We start from the raw sequence: 14,780 nt of genomic DNA, 5'->3' as shown, positions 1-14,780 counted from the left end.
ATACAAATGTAAGGTTCCTCTAATCTATTTTTCATGTGAGGAAATTGGTCATATTGCTACTAGGTGTCCAAACAAATAAAACAAGGATGAGAAGAAAGGTCACAAGTGTAATGGAAAGAAAGACATCAAATCATGCAAGGAAAAAGGTAAGAAAACATGTTTCATAGCTAAGGATTCTAAGGATTCTGATAATAGTGAAGATGAAATTGTTTACATTGCTATGAAAGATGAATCTGATAATGATGAGGAAGATAATATGGCACTTATCTCTCATGTGAGAAAAAATGATACATGGATAATAGACAGTGGTTGTTCTCATCATATGACTAGTGAAATTTTTTTTTTTGAACAATTTGAAGATTATGATGGTGGTAGTGTGAGATTTGGTAATAATGAACCTTGTTGCATAAAAGGAAGAGGAAGAATCTCACTAACCAAAGAGCTTGTATGTGATAATGCCTATTGGGTTGAAGGACTAAAACACAATCTATTGAGTGTGGCACAACTAATCAATATTGGATTCAAGGTAGAATTCATGCATGGAAAAGCAAGACTGTTGGATGACAAAGGAAAGCTGATTGGATCAGGAATACAAACAAAAGCTAACTTGTTCTATCTTGAACTTGGTGAATGTTCATGTTTTATTGCTCAAGTTGAAGAAATTTAGTTATGGCATAAAATTTTATGTCATGTGAATTTTGATAACCTAATGAAAATAAGAAAATTCAAGAAAGTAAGAGGTATTCCTAGTATAAAGAAACCTAATGTTGGTCTATGCAAGAATTGTCAAATTGGTAAACTGGGAAACACTATCTTTAAAAGTAAAAACTATCGATCTGAAGAAATTTTGGAAACCGTGCATACTGATTTATGTGGACCCATTGGAATTGAGAGCAATAGTGGAGAAAAGTTCTTCATTCTTTTTGTTGATGATTACTCTAGAATGATGATTGTCATGTATCTAAGGGAGAAGTTAGAAGCATTTGAGAAGTTCAAATAGTATTTGGCTAGAGTAGAGAAGGAAACAAGGAAAAGATTGAAATGTTTGAGATTAGATAGAGGTGGTGAGTTCATCTCCCATGAATTCAATAACTTTTGCATTGAAAGAGGAATCAAAAGATACATATCAACTCTTGGAACTCCCAAGAAAAATGGAATAGCTAAAAGGAGGAATAAATCTATCATGGATTGTGCAACAACTCTAATGACTTAAAAGAACATTGCTATCAAATACTGGAAGGAAGCTATCAGCACTTCAGTTCATACCTTGAACCGAGTATAGTTGAAGAAAGACTCATTCAAAAACCCTTATGAGTTATGGTATGGCTATAAACCCAATGTAATTTACCTAAAAGTATTTGGAAGTAAATGTTATATCTTCAAAGAATCTAGAAAAGGAAAATTTGATGTGAAGGTTGATGAAGGCATATTTTTGGGATATTCTTGCAAGAGTAAGGCATATAGATGTTTGAATTTTTCCACTCACAAAATCATAGAAAGTGCACATGGGAAAGTTGACGAGTTTCCAAAAAGGACTAAGGAAGAAAGAAAAAAGGAACTAGGAGACTACAGAAGATTTGTTTTCATTAAACCTAATATAGTGCCAAATACACCTGCCAATCAAGAGACTTCTACTCCTGAGTCTTCAGTCATCGAGTTGCAAGAAGTTCAAACTAAGTTGCAAGAACCCAAGTCCTATTTAGATGCTATTGAGAAAATGCCTACCAAGCCAGAGTAGCCAAAAGATGAAGTTGAAGTTTAGGAGGATGACAATGCAATTCATTCAAAAGGTAAGGAACCTGTATTGGCCAAGTATGTTAGGAGACATCATGCACAAGATCAGATTGTTGGGGACAAATTTGAAGGTACTATGACAAGAAGTAAGCTAAAAGTTACTTGTTTATTTGCTAATGTTGAACCTAGAAATGTCAAAGATGCATTAGAAAATAAAAATTTGGATTGAGGCTATGAATGAAGAGATAGAACAAATAAAGAAGAACAAAACATGGACTCTTGTACCTAGGCCTAAAGTCAAAAATGTGATTGAAACTAAGTGGGTATTCAGAAATAAGTTGAATGAAAATGGTAAGGTATCAAGGAAAAAGCTAGATTGGTCTATAAAGGCTACTCTCAAGAAGAAGGAATAGACTATGGAGAGACCTTTTCTCTTGTTGCAAGACTGGAAGGTGTTAAGACCTTACTTACATATGCTACATACAAAGGATTTAAGGTATATTAGATGGATGTCAAATCAACATTTCTCAATGGTATTCTAGATGAAGAAGTCTACATTGAGCAACTTGAAGGTTTTGTTGATCTAGACAAAAAAGACATGGTTTGCAAATTACACAAAGTATTGTATGGTCTAAAACAAGCTCTTAGAGCATGGTATGAAAGATTGCATAAATATCTTATTCAGATTGGTTTTTAGAGAACTAATGATAATAGTAGCTTGTATATCAAGGAAGGACTAGATAACAAGATTGTTTTGGCAGAAATATTTGTGGATGATACTTTGTTTATAGGAAATGATGATCTATGCAAAGATTTTTCAGAACAAATGAACAAGGAATTTGAGATGTCTATGCTTGGTGAGATTAAATTTCTTTATTGGTCTTCAAATTTAACAAAGCAAGAATGGTATCTACATCACTTGGTCTAAATATATCAAGGAGATACTCAAGAAATTTGGTATGGAATATTTTAAACTAGTTGGGACTCCCATGTGTACTAGACCAAAGCTTACCAAGGATGATGAATCAAAAGAGGTAGATTAGACCTTATATAGATCAATTATTGGAAAATTATAGTATGTAGTTCATACAAGGCCTGATATTTCTCTTGTAGTTGGTATTGTAGCAAGATTTTCAGCAAAAGATGGTAATCAAGAGGATCTTGAGATAGTTGAAAGGCACTAAAGATTATGGATTGTGGTACAAATTTGGAGGAAGTTTGGACTTTAAAGTGTTTACTAATGCTGATTGGGTAGGAAACATTGATGATAGAAAGAGTACAAGAGGTGAAGAATTCTTTCTTGGAAAGAGGCTAGTGTCTTGGACAAGTAAAAAGAAAAATTGCACATCCCAATCTATAGTTGAAGCAGAGTATGTTGCAGTAGCAGTGAATTGTTCTAATATTATTTGGTTTAAATAGTTATTGGAAGGCATGAAGGTTGAGATCAAAGAACTAGTTGTTATGTTTTGTGATAATAGAAGTGCAATCAACATATCAAAGAATCCAGTAATGCATTAAAAAATGAAGCACATTTCTATAAAGTATCACTTTGTTAGAGAATTGGTTCAGGATAAGGAGATTAGATTGGAATATGTCCATACAAAAGAACAAATTGCTGACATATTCACCAAGCCATTACCTAAGGATGCATTCTTCTATCTAAGAGGTAAGCTAGGGGTCATTCCCCTATCCGAAGCTCACTAAAATAAAGTTTTAGTGATGCATCAATAGGAACCAAGTTGAAGATCTATCAGTTGATGCAACATAGTCATGGGAACATTGCATATGAATTAGTACTTAAGGTACATTATTACTCATTTGATTTGTGTTGTCTTTGGCATGTGTTGTCAAAGCGGGGGAGTTTAGTGTCATATCTTTTTGAAATTTGAATTTGTTTAAGGAAGAGTTTGCTATTTGAAAAGAAGCTATATAATTCCTTCACAGAGAGAGATTATTGCATTAGAGAAGTTTGTGGCATAAAATCTAAGAGGGAGAAATGTTCTATCAAGATAAGACTTGTTCTCAAATTTTATTGTGCTATGACATGTTGTGTTTCCATCAATGCTAAAGAGGAAGATTGTTGGATACAATTGTTCAATTGTGTGTTGTCTTTGATGTTACACAAATGTCATATCAGTTAGCAAATAGAGTCTACTAAGCTCAATTGGTCAGTAAAAAAATATTCTAGAGTCTATTGAGCATTCCTAGAAAATACTCTGTAGAAACTATGTCTACCGAGCTCACTCGGGTCTCGAAGGATTTTGTGGTAGAAGTCAATGGCAACTGAGCTCACAAGATTAGCAAAGGAAAGTTAGTGTTTATCAAGTTAACTTGGTCTCAAAAGGATTTTGCAGAGTTCGTAGTGTTCACCAAGCTTCAATTGGTTAACACTAGAAATCATTTCTGGAGCAGTGTTTATCGAGCAGGGTCAGCTAATGAAAGATTTCATTGTTTTGAGAAATAAAGCTTAATTGTTTAATGTAATGATTGTAGCTGACTGAGGTAATGATTATTGATAAATGTAATGTGTAAATGAGCCAACTTGACAATTTTTAAGGTATAAATAAAAGGTCAAGTTGTGAATTCTAAAGTGTCATGAGCAAGCATGCAATTGTGTTGATTATGTGAAGAAGAAAGTGTGAGAAAATTTTGAAGAAGGATTAGATATCCTTGAGGAGCAGCAAAGTTTTATTCAATCAGAGAGGATCTAGAGGAACAGAATAGAGATTTGTATCAACAATTCAATTGCATCTCATTCAAGTATATTCATTGTTAATTTCTCACCATTGTAGTAGTGATTCCTAAATCTCTTAACAGAGTTGGTCTAACATCCATTTTGTAAATCCTCTAACAAGGTGACATTTCTATTTAATTTTTCTAAAGTCCTCTAGCAAGGCCACTCTTAACAGGGTGATTAAACCCTCTAACAAGGTCACACCTAACAGTGTGTTTTGTAACCTTTAACAGGGTTGGCTCCTAAGAGGGCTCACTTCAAAAGAATGAAAATCAATAGCTAGTTACTTGGTGGTTTTTCTCATATTGGGTTTCCACTTTAAATCTGGTGTCTCATGTGTTCATGTTATTTTCTTTATGGTTTTATGTTAATCATTGTGAATGCTTAAAGATCAGTAATAAGTTAACACACACAGCATCTACCGAGTGACATCAATAACTAGTTTTATAAGACATCTAAGGGATCTATGGATTTTTTTTTGAGGTAACTAATTCACCCCCCCACCTCAGTTACTCCATCTATATTTCCAACAATACAAGTGAGATTGGAGTGTGCGAATACAAAGGAAAAGTTAGATAATATATAGAAAAAAATCTTTACCTAAGGATGCACATGAATCTCTAAGAGGTAAATTGGGGGTGATTCACATAACTGAGTCTATGAGCTATGCATAAAATGTTTTCATTAGAAGATCTTGCAAGTTTATATAGAAGGTCACACTTTAGGACCTACTTAAAGCTATGAAGAGAGAGGCACAATATGTTGAATCAGTCATAAACAAGATGACATAAGTAAAACCTAGTTCAAAGAACTAATAAAGAGATATTTACATGTTGAAGATGTTATATATATATATATATATATATATATATGAAGATGTTGAAATGTATTTGGCATTGTTTTCAAAGAGGGAGAATTTTAAAATTACCATCAAGTTACCATCAATAGTACAAAAAGATGAAAGAGATTTTGAAGGAGTCGTATATGTAGTAATGAGAACATAGGGAGAGGCCATATAGTTACCATCAAGGAGGGAGACAAATTCAGAAAATATCTATTCAAGAGGAAGTGTATATGCAAAGAGAAAAAGAGTGAGGTGTTTCCTATAAGAGCTACATGAATGAGAATCATAATGAAAGTAAAAGATGAGATTAGAGAGATTGTTGGCCACTGAGATGAGAATTAGAATGAAACAAATGATATTAATGAAAATTTGTTATTGAATATAGAGGGAGTTGATTAAAGAAAATCAAATGGATACTTGAATCAATTTTTTTGGGTTATATAGTACCTTGAAGTGACATGTTGCATATCAATGCCAAAGAGGAAAATTGTTGGAAACTATAATTGCAACAATTGTTATATCATCATTGATGTGAAACCCTATTAGTGAGATAGTTCCTACCTGAATAGAGTGCCATATCAAAATGATTGATGAAGAGGATTTAAAAAGAAGATATAACAAGAGGACCTCTTGGAAAGGTTGACTTATGTGGAACTACAATGAGAACTTGATCAGTTGGACCTTGACAAGCTAATGTGTTGTTTAATCATAACACTAAGTGGATAAGATATTTGAGTTGAAGCCTAAAAGAGATGATCAATGAGGAACCAAACACATAGGCTAAACTTATCTTCAAAGAAGAAGAGTAAGGAACTTATAGTTGAAGTCAAATTCTACTAGTGTTGACCGAGTGAACAGTAGAAGTTGAGAAAATATATTTTTGACCAAGAACCAATAAAGACAAAGTATAAGGAAAGTTGGATCGAGAAAAGTCAGTGTTAGCCTAGCAAGACATAGTAGTATTGAACTAGTTATCTAGTGATGATGGAGGCCGAGGAATACAATTTTGGTTAGTGTCTACATTTGTCAATTTGTGAAGGAATTGAGATTCCTAGCCAACTTAGTTGAAATTTTAGATTGGTCAAAGAACATGAATGATAAGTATTGATGAGATGGAGCATTTAATGTTTGAAAAAATGTATTTGATTGTTTCTAGGCATGGATTCAAAGAGAATTTTATAGAAGAGAAGATGATGAATGAGAAGGTGGATAGATTCATTGTATGTGTTGAATATGATCATAAAACTAATATCAACGATGATGTTTAAGTGACAAAAGATCAAAGATACCTATTTAAGGAGGCATAAGGATTAACCTAATGAGGTTAGCAATTTCTAATTTTGTTGATTGGTGAACTTGAGAAGAAGGAGAAGAGCTAAGGTGAAGAGTGATTGCTTGAAGTATATTTGAAGAAAATCAAAGATAGTAATAGAGAAATGAATAGAGTTTAGTCAACAAGTTAGTAGATGATCTACATTATGATCTATATTTGCAAAGTGAGTTGTATTTGTCAGATCAACCTACTATTACTTTCTAACCATTGTATCAATTAAAATCCTTTAATCAAGGTTAACCTAACAACCATTTGTAAATCCTTTAATCGAGGTGAAATTCTAATAGAATATTCTTAATTCCTCTAACAAGGCTACTCCTAACAAGGTGATTAAATCCTTTAACAAGATCACTCCTAATAGTGTGTATTGTAACCTTTAACAGGGTTGACTCTTAATAAATCTCACTTTAGAAGAGTGAAAATTTATGACATGTTACTGGTGTTTTTTCCCAAATTGGGTTTCCACATTAAATCCTAGTGTCTTACTTGTGTGGATGTAAATTTGTGATGTTTTATTGTTTTATATTTTACATTTTGCAAGTTAAGTTATTATTGGGATAGTGGACTGCAAGTTTATATTACTAATAAGTTGCTACATAAACTAACCTGCTTAATGATTAGATCTAAGTTGCTTGAAGAGTTCAAAAGTTTAATTGGTACATCTAGACCCGAGGATAACTAATTCACCCCCCTCATAGTAATTACTGTGTTATGTGTTCATTATTATTTTAATTATTTATTAATGCTTTTCTTTAGATCTTTTGTAAAACTGAAGTTGAAATTTTCATAGTTTTCCTCTTAAGAGTAGTGTAGAGAGCATTTATGTATACCTTTTCTTCCTTACAAAAAAAGGCTCAATGAAGAAAGGAGAAATGGGGAGCCTAACTCTCCATCCCTTCCTCTTTCACCCACTCTCCTCCTCCTCCTCCTCCTCTCTCACTCCCTCCCTCTTTCCCTTTTCCCTTCCCATCCTTCTCTCTACTACTTCATCCCTCCTTATTCTCCCTTCCCCTCCCTCCCTCCATCCTCCCCCTCTCTTTCTACTTCATCCCTTCTCCTTTGACAAGAGTGGGTCATTATCTATAGAAATTCATAGTTTCCTACTAAGAATTATCAAGAACATATCACTTCAAAGACTCAATAACCTCATTGAAAAAAGATCTTATACATGGAAATACTGACGGGCTAAGGCTATGAGGAATTGAACAAAAAATCATTAACAATTTACTTTAGTATTTATGTTGAAATGCTTCAGATTAACAAAGTTGTATTCAGTACACAAGTTGATTTTACTTTCAATTTTAATTTTCACAATTATGAGAAAATTAAATATATTATAAACAAGATTGTCTAGTTTTCAAGAGCTACTCTCTCAAACTTTGAAATCCATGGTCTGAAAATTAATTCTACCCATACCACAAAAATGATCAGTTGCTTTAGATCAAGATAGTTCTAACAATATGATTGCATATAAACACATATGGTATTGCAAAGGAATTTGTAAAAGGGAAAGCAATATAAAAATATCCCTCCTCACAATCTGAAAAAACACTCACTAAAATGAAGTTTCTAAACATGAGAAGGCACAATTTGATGATAACGAAGGCTCTAATTTTTGTTAATTTTACTATAATTTTTCTTGTCTCTTCTAATCATGCATTTTTTGAATAGGTCGAGGAGACTAAAATATTGACAAAAGACAAGTGTCATACACCACAAAGCCCTTTAATTGTGACCCTCCCAACACCCCTAATAGAAATACATCTCAAACATAAGGCAAAAAATCATATTACCAACCCAAATCATAGATAAGGAAAAAATGATAGCTAATAAGGTAACATGGAAATGTCTCTTAACAAGATGAAAAAAATGGCAGCCACAAAAAATATGCAAGATATCCAATCTACACTTGGTAGTCGTTATCCATAGAGGCCACAATAATGGAACCTTGCATAGGGCACCTTACAAAGGCTTCCCAATAAAAAAATATACTTTAAATGGAAGATTTATTCTATTTTATCTAAATATTTTGAATTATAGTTCTTTTAGACCATGTTTATCTAAAAAATAAAATAAAATAACTAATTCTTTTATGAAATCTTCTTAATAGTAAAAGGGTGGATATCAAATAATTCATTACACACTTCATAAGTGGTTGAATTTTTACTTTCCAAAGACAAATTTCTTTCTTTAGATGACGATTTCATCCAAAAGGACTAGTCACTAATTAATAAGCTTAATGTAGAATTTTATGGAAAAATGAAAAATACTACTTCAACATTATTTTAATTGATAAAATTCAACTGCTATAAATTTATGTAATATCAATATATTCATATAATTATTTTTTATCCCATTTCAAAGTGAAGACGCTGAGGGAAAAGGAATGGGGAAGAAAACTCTAGTCTTGCCTTGGATGTTAGTGTCCTATCTACTCAAGATACATATGCCCCTTATTTAGAAATGTGACTTTAGGAAGGCATTCATTTCATTACATATAATTGGAACATAGAGATATGATTAGATTACATTTATCCCAATTTTGGGGATTTTGGTTAAGTTAAGCCTTCTCTTTACTAAACTTTAGAATTCAATTTTCCAATATTTGAGATTAACACATAGATTACAATTATTTGTAAAGGACAACTTTGCTTTAGATTAGTACTTTGACCTTGTAACTTGTTGCACTTCCTTTGGAAAGGGTATAAATCTTATTCCTACATGATACATTCTAGCTGAGATCTTCATTAAAGAATATAACATTATTCAGAATGTAGAGATATGTAATAAATTAAGATTTGACTCCAAGTTTAACAAACTTATCTTTAGTAATGAAAGGCATGCCTCTATTTTCTTTGAAATCTATATAATTTCTAGCTAGAGCACTTGAGATATATTATAAATCTTTTGAAAATAGGGTTTACTTGTGGAATTCAATCTAAAGTTAAAATGCATATCCTATGGAAGACTTGAAATTTTTTTTCAAAATCTATCATATTAATATGTGTGAACTTAGGCATGACTTTCATGCTCCTTAGTTGATTAAACATAGAAGGTTACCTTCACATTTCCTATTAATACATACATTATTTTCTAATGTTTAAAAATAGAGGGAAAGATTATGAAGAGAGCCAAAGGGTTGGGTACCGAATAGGTTTAGGATGTTGGCAGAAATTATAAGACAAGAGCATAAATGATCTAACTATCATAGATATTTGGTGATTTCATTAATATATTTGATAAAACATGATAATTGAAGCTTAACCTAGAGGTCTCCACACACTAATAGAAACATCTTAAATGTCTCTATTTGGAGCTTGATAATAACAACATTTTTAATGTGAAAAATACCCTAGAAAACCCTCCACCCAATCCACCACAAAATCCTCAACCAAATGATCCAAATCAACCACAAAACTCTCCTAACAAAGAACAAGAACCTCAATGACCTCCACCAATCGATATACCTCCTCCTAAATGACTTGAGTCCTAATCATATCCAAAATCACTATAAGAGAGATAGTAATACAAAGGGGTTTATTTAATTTTCCAATGAGGTTTGTGTTCCTTCTTGTTAACCACACAAGAAAAACAAAAAAAAAAGTGTACACTAATATAGGAGATGGCATTGAATGGTCTAGCAAGTGTGTGTGGCATGCTAATCAACCCATCGAATATGAATTGAATGGTTTAGAAAGTACATGTAGTGTGCTAGTTAATCAATCAAAGGGCACATATTCAAGGGAACTCCATCTCCCAAAAAGAAGAATAAAAAAATGATCCAGGCATAAGGATGTGTGTGTCTTTAAGGGATAAAAAATAAGACCGAGCTTCTTGGACTATCAATAGTCCAAAAAGATAAATGAAAAGAAAGGATTGGGTCTCCCAAACTACTAGTTGTTTGGAGAGAGATCCAAAATGAACAATCCCCTAGGAACTCTTAGTAGGTAAAAGGAAACTAATAGTGCATGCAAAAAGAGATGAATCAACAATGCATAAGTTTGAGGATAATCCATAAACCATACAAGGTACACAAGGAAAAAGTACTCCAATCCATACTTAGGATCTATATTTTCTACTCTATGATTGCAAGAAAAAAGATGAGAAAAGTGTATGCCCCAACATTAAAGAAATTATAAACACCTTATCATGAGCAGTAGCTTTAACATAAGCATACATGCATCTTCTAAGAATGTTTCCACTATGAAATACTCCCAAGAGAGAGAACATACCAAGGGAAATAAACACATGATAGAAAGAGAAAACATGATGGGATATAACAACTTTGGAGTTAGTATGATCATATCATAATATGTAATATTATATGAAGTATGAAATATCATTATTCCCCAAAAATTTATAATTGCAACACAATGAAGAAAAATATATGTAAGAGATACAAAGAAGAATATTTTTGGGCCAACAATGTGGAGACCAAAAGAATCGGTGCTACCTTATTGTACAAAACTAGGAATACTATTCAAGGGAATAAGTGCAAATAATATCACATGTACAACATAACATGTAACAATATATATAAGAAGAGATATACAAATAGAAGAGACTAATTTTTTTATGATATAAGTTGATCTTGTTCCTCACTAGGGCCCTAAGGATCAAAGATAAATTAAACATGGAAATATCACAAGATACTTATGTATTCCCTTTGAAATAGGTGTAAGTTTATCTGATATGTGGACGTGCTTCTTATCCAAACTGAAAAATAAATCACTTAATAAGGGGAGCAAGCTTCTTTCTTTTTAGTGAAAAATCTAGGTGGCTAACAAGATTATTTTGGATTATCATGTTTAAAATTCATCATGGCATATGTATTCTAATAAAGGCTTTGAGGATCTAAATAAGATCATTCATTAATTCTTATATTCTAATCAGGAGAGGAAAAAGGGTTTCAAAATAACCTCTTTGTTGGTAGTTGCCAACATTTCTTGCAAGGATTTGTGACATGGTTTAACAACTTCCTCTATCTTCTATAAGTCTAGTAGTTATATCAAGAGTCAAGAGGGAAATTTTTTTGTACAATGGAAACCACTTCCTCTATCACAAGTTTAAACCCAAATAGGCCATAGTGAGATTGGGAGAGGGATTGTTGGTAGTATGCCAACATTTTTCACAGGGAATCGTGACATGGTTTAATAGTCTCTATGTCATGTATACGTCTAGTGGTTGTATTACATATTAACTGGTCAATATTTAGTGTAATGTTAACTACTACTCCTAACACTCTTGGCTACATTGTAATTCAACATAAAGATAGATGTACTTTAGTTTTTTTAGACTAAAAAACATAGGGGATTTACTTAGTGGAAAAATAGATTATGAGAGTGATATCAAGAGATAGGAAATGAAAGATCCTGATATGATATCAAATTAGTACTACAACTATGAATAATAAATGGCAAGGCATGGCTCAGTTGGACAAAAAATTAATTCTTCAAAATAATTCTTTCTCCATTTATTTGAATTAAAGCTTCTTCTTCTCTAACCTATTTAGAAAGAATGACAATAGTGTTGTAGATTTAGGAATTAGAAATAAGATTCTTTACAATTTGGGTTTAGTTTTGGATCTTATTTCATCTGGTGGAATATGTTAGTGCAATATGGTTAGTCACTTACTATCACTTTTCCTATAGAATCTTGTTGTCTTTTCAAAAAAGGTCTACAACAATTTGGAGGTATTTTGGATTTCTAATCTCTTGTTTGGGATAGTTGGAAACATACTAAAGATACATTTTGTTAAACAATAAAGGGGCTCTTTATTTTTGTTGATTAGCAGTTCCCATTGAACTAATTATAAAAAATTTGTACCCTTTAAAATGCAAATTTTTTAAAGATTGGATTTGGTAAGAGAAATAATGATTTTGTTGTTTTCTATGGAAAAAAAATCTATCATATGCTTCTTTAAAAAATGCCACTATATATAAGACTTGATTTAAAATAAAGTTGCAAATTTTGGGAAAGAAAATGGAGGAGCTTAAGTGCCCAAATTTGGAAGTTGAAAGCTAGTGCAAATTCCAACTTCCTTTCTTGGAAAATTCTTCATTTAAAGTTGGCAGTAGGTGATAGGCTAAAATGTTTAAAGATTGTATTGGCCAAATGCCCATTATGCAAGAAAAATAAAATTTTGAAATATAGATTTTGTGACTATTTTGTGTCCAAAATGAAATGGTTGATCACAAAATCTCACTTCCCTAGAATATTTAAGAATAGCTTGAGTTAGAAAGAAATGATTTGTGGTATTTTATCAACTGTTGGATTGTCTTAATTTATTATGACCACTTGTTCTCTAAAATGGGAGGTTAAGATAATTTTGTAATTTTAATCATAATCAATCTTTTTTATAGATCATTGAAAATTAACAAAGATTAATAAGTTTGGCATATTTTGAGTAAATGTGTATTTTTCCTATCTAGGATACTGTTATTCGATGTAAACTTTTTTTTATGTATTTGAAATTACCAAGTTGTGTTTTACATTGCAAATTAAGTTACCTATTATGATTGAATGCTCACGAGTTATGAAAAATACATCTTTACATCGTTGTTTCCTTGTGATATGTTTGGTTATGATAAATATAGTGTCTTTATTGCTTCACGATATTGTGGGTCTCTTACTTCACTTGACTTCTTGTGTGATATTTTTTCTGCTATTTCTTAATACTCTAATAAGATGGATATTGGAGAGTGATTTGAAATATTGATTTAAAAATATAAATTAGATAAACAATTGAATATAAAACATTTAATGTTAATTTATGATTTCATTAGTAGTACATAAATTGTCAAAGCTTTCAATGTTATGTATTTATTAGCATTAATTGTGGAAACTTAATTTCTCAATCACTAAAGGTATTATTTTTTTGAGAAATATATCCTTTTCATAAAATGGCTATTTATATTCTTAAAAAAATTATATTTACTATCAGCTCATGGTTGCATTCAGAAAAGCATGCGACTACCAGTATAATCATCAAAGTGATATTTAAATAAGGTTGACTCATCACCTATATAAAGACATAATAAATTGGATAATATTTCGATGATATTCTAAAACAGTTATATTGAACCACATTTTTATGAAATCTAAGTTCATGTTATTTATTTCACATGAATGGGATTGTTGTCTATATTTCCCTTCATGATATGTGATTGCCAAGAAATAAATCATAGTTCTTTGAAAATATGTTTATTTTATTTATATATCTATTTTGAAACATGTTCATTTTATTTATATATTTATTCTCAAAATTTTCTTTTTATTATTATATGTGATTTGATTCACATTATATGTTGGATACTTGGATTTTCTATAGTTTTACATTATAATGAAAGATACATAAATACAAATAGTAATTTATATTATTGTGTTAATCTTGTAAAATCTTTGTTTCAGATTACTTCTCCTTTCTAAATTGATTCTTTTTTAAAAGAAATAAATGACTACATGAATACTAGAATAACAACAATTTATACTTTGGTTATGAATAGAGAGTAATTTATGTTGAATTCAATGGCGAGATGATCTCTCTATCAAAAAATATTCTATTTATTTTACTTTGATTTCTAAAGAAGTATTGATTTTACTTGTCAATTTAAATAATAGTAATTTCTTTTTATGTTGATAAGTAAACTTAATTCAAAAGGAGAAAGATTAGGAAACCTAATGAAGTTTAGTATAAATAGTGCCTTGGGCTCATATGTATGGGAAATGCTTTTGTGATTCAACTATTGCATTCATAGTCTAACAAAGATGTAATAACCACACATGTGGTCCATTATTCGTATAAATAACTAAGAAGTAATAAGGGACGCACACACGTGTGTGTGTGTATGTGTGTGTGTACACACACAACACATTATAAAAAGATGTGTGTATATATCTATATTTTTTATTTATCTCATCTTTAATAAATAAACTTAATAAAGAAAAATAAAACTAAAATAAAAATTGCATATAGTATACACAATAACTTAATAGAAAATACAATAAGTAATGCACAATCAATAACTTTTTTACTAAAATAAGGCATGAATAAAAGTTCTAAAATTAAAGGTAGTGATAGAGTTTCTAAAATTGAACATGCTTACTTTATAAATAATCAAGTGTCAATGATAAAA

Source organism: Cupressus sempervirens, chromosome 3 (genome assembly GCF_028749045.1).
Source record: "Cupressus sempervirens isolate cs-2001-9-10 chromosome 3, ASM2874904v1, whole genome shotgun sequence".
Lineage (NCBI taxonomy): Eukaryota > Viridiplantae > Streptophyta > Pinopsida > Cupressales > Cupressaceae > Cupressus > Cupressus sempervirens.
The sequence above is the reverse complement of the archived record's forward strand: the minus strand, read 5'-3'. Positions refer to the sequence as shown.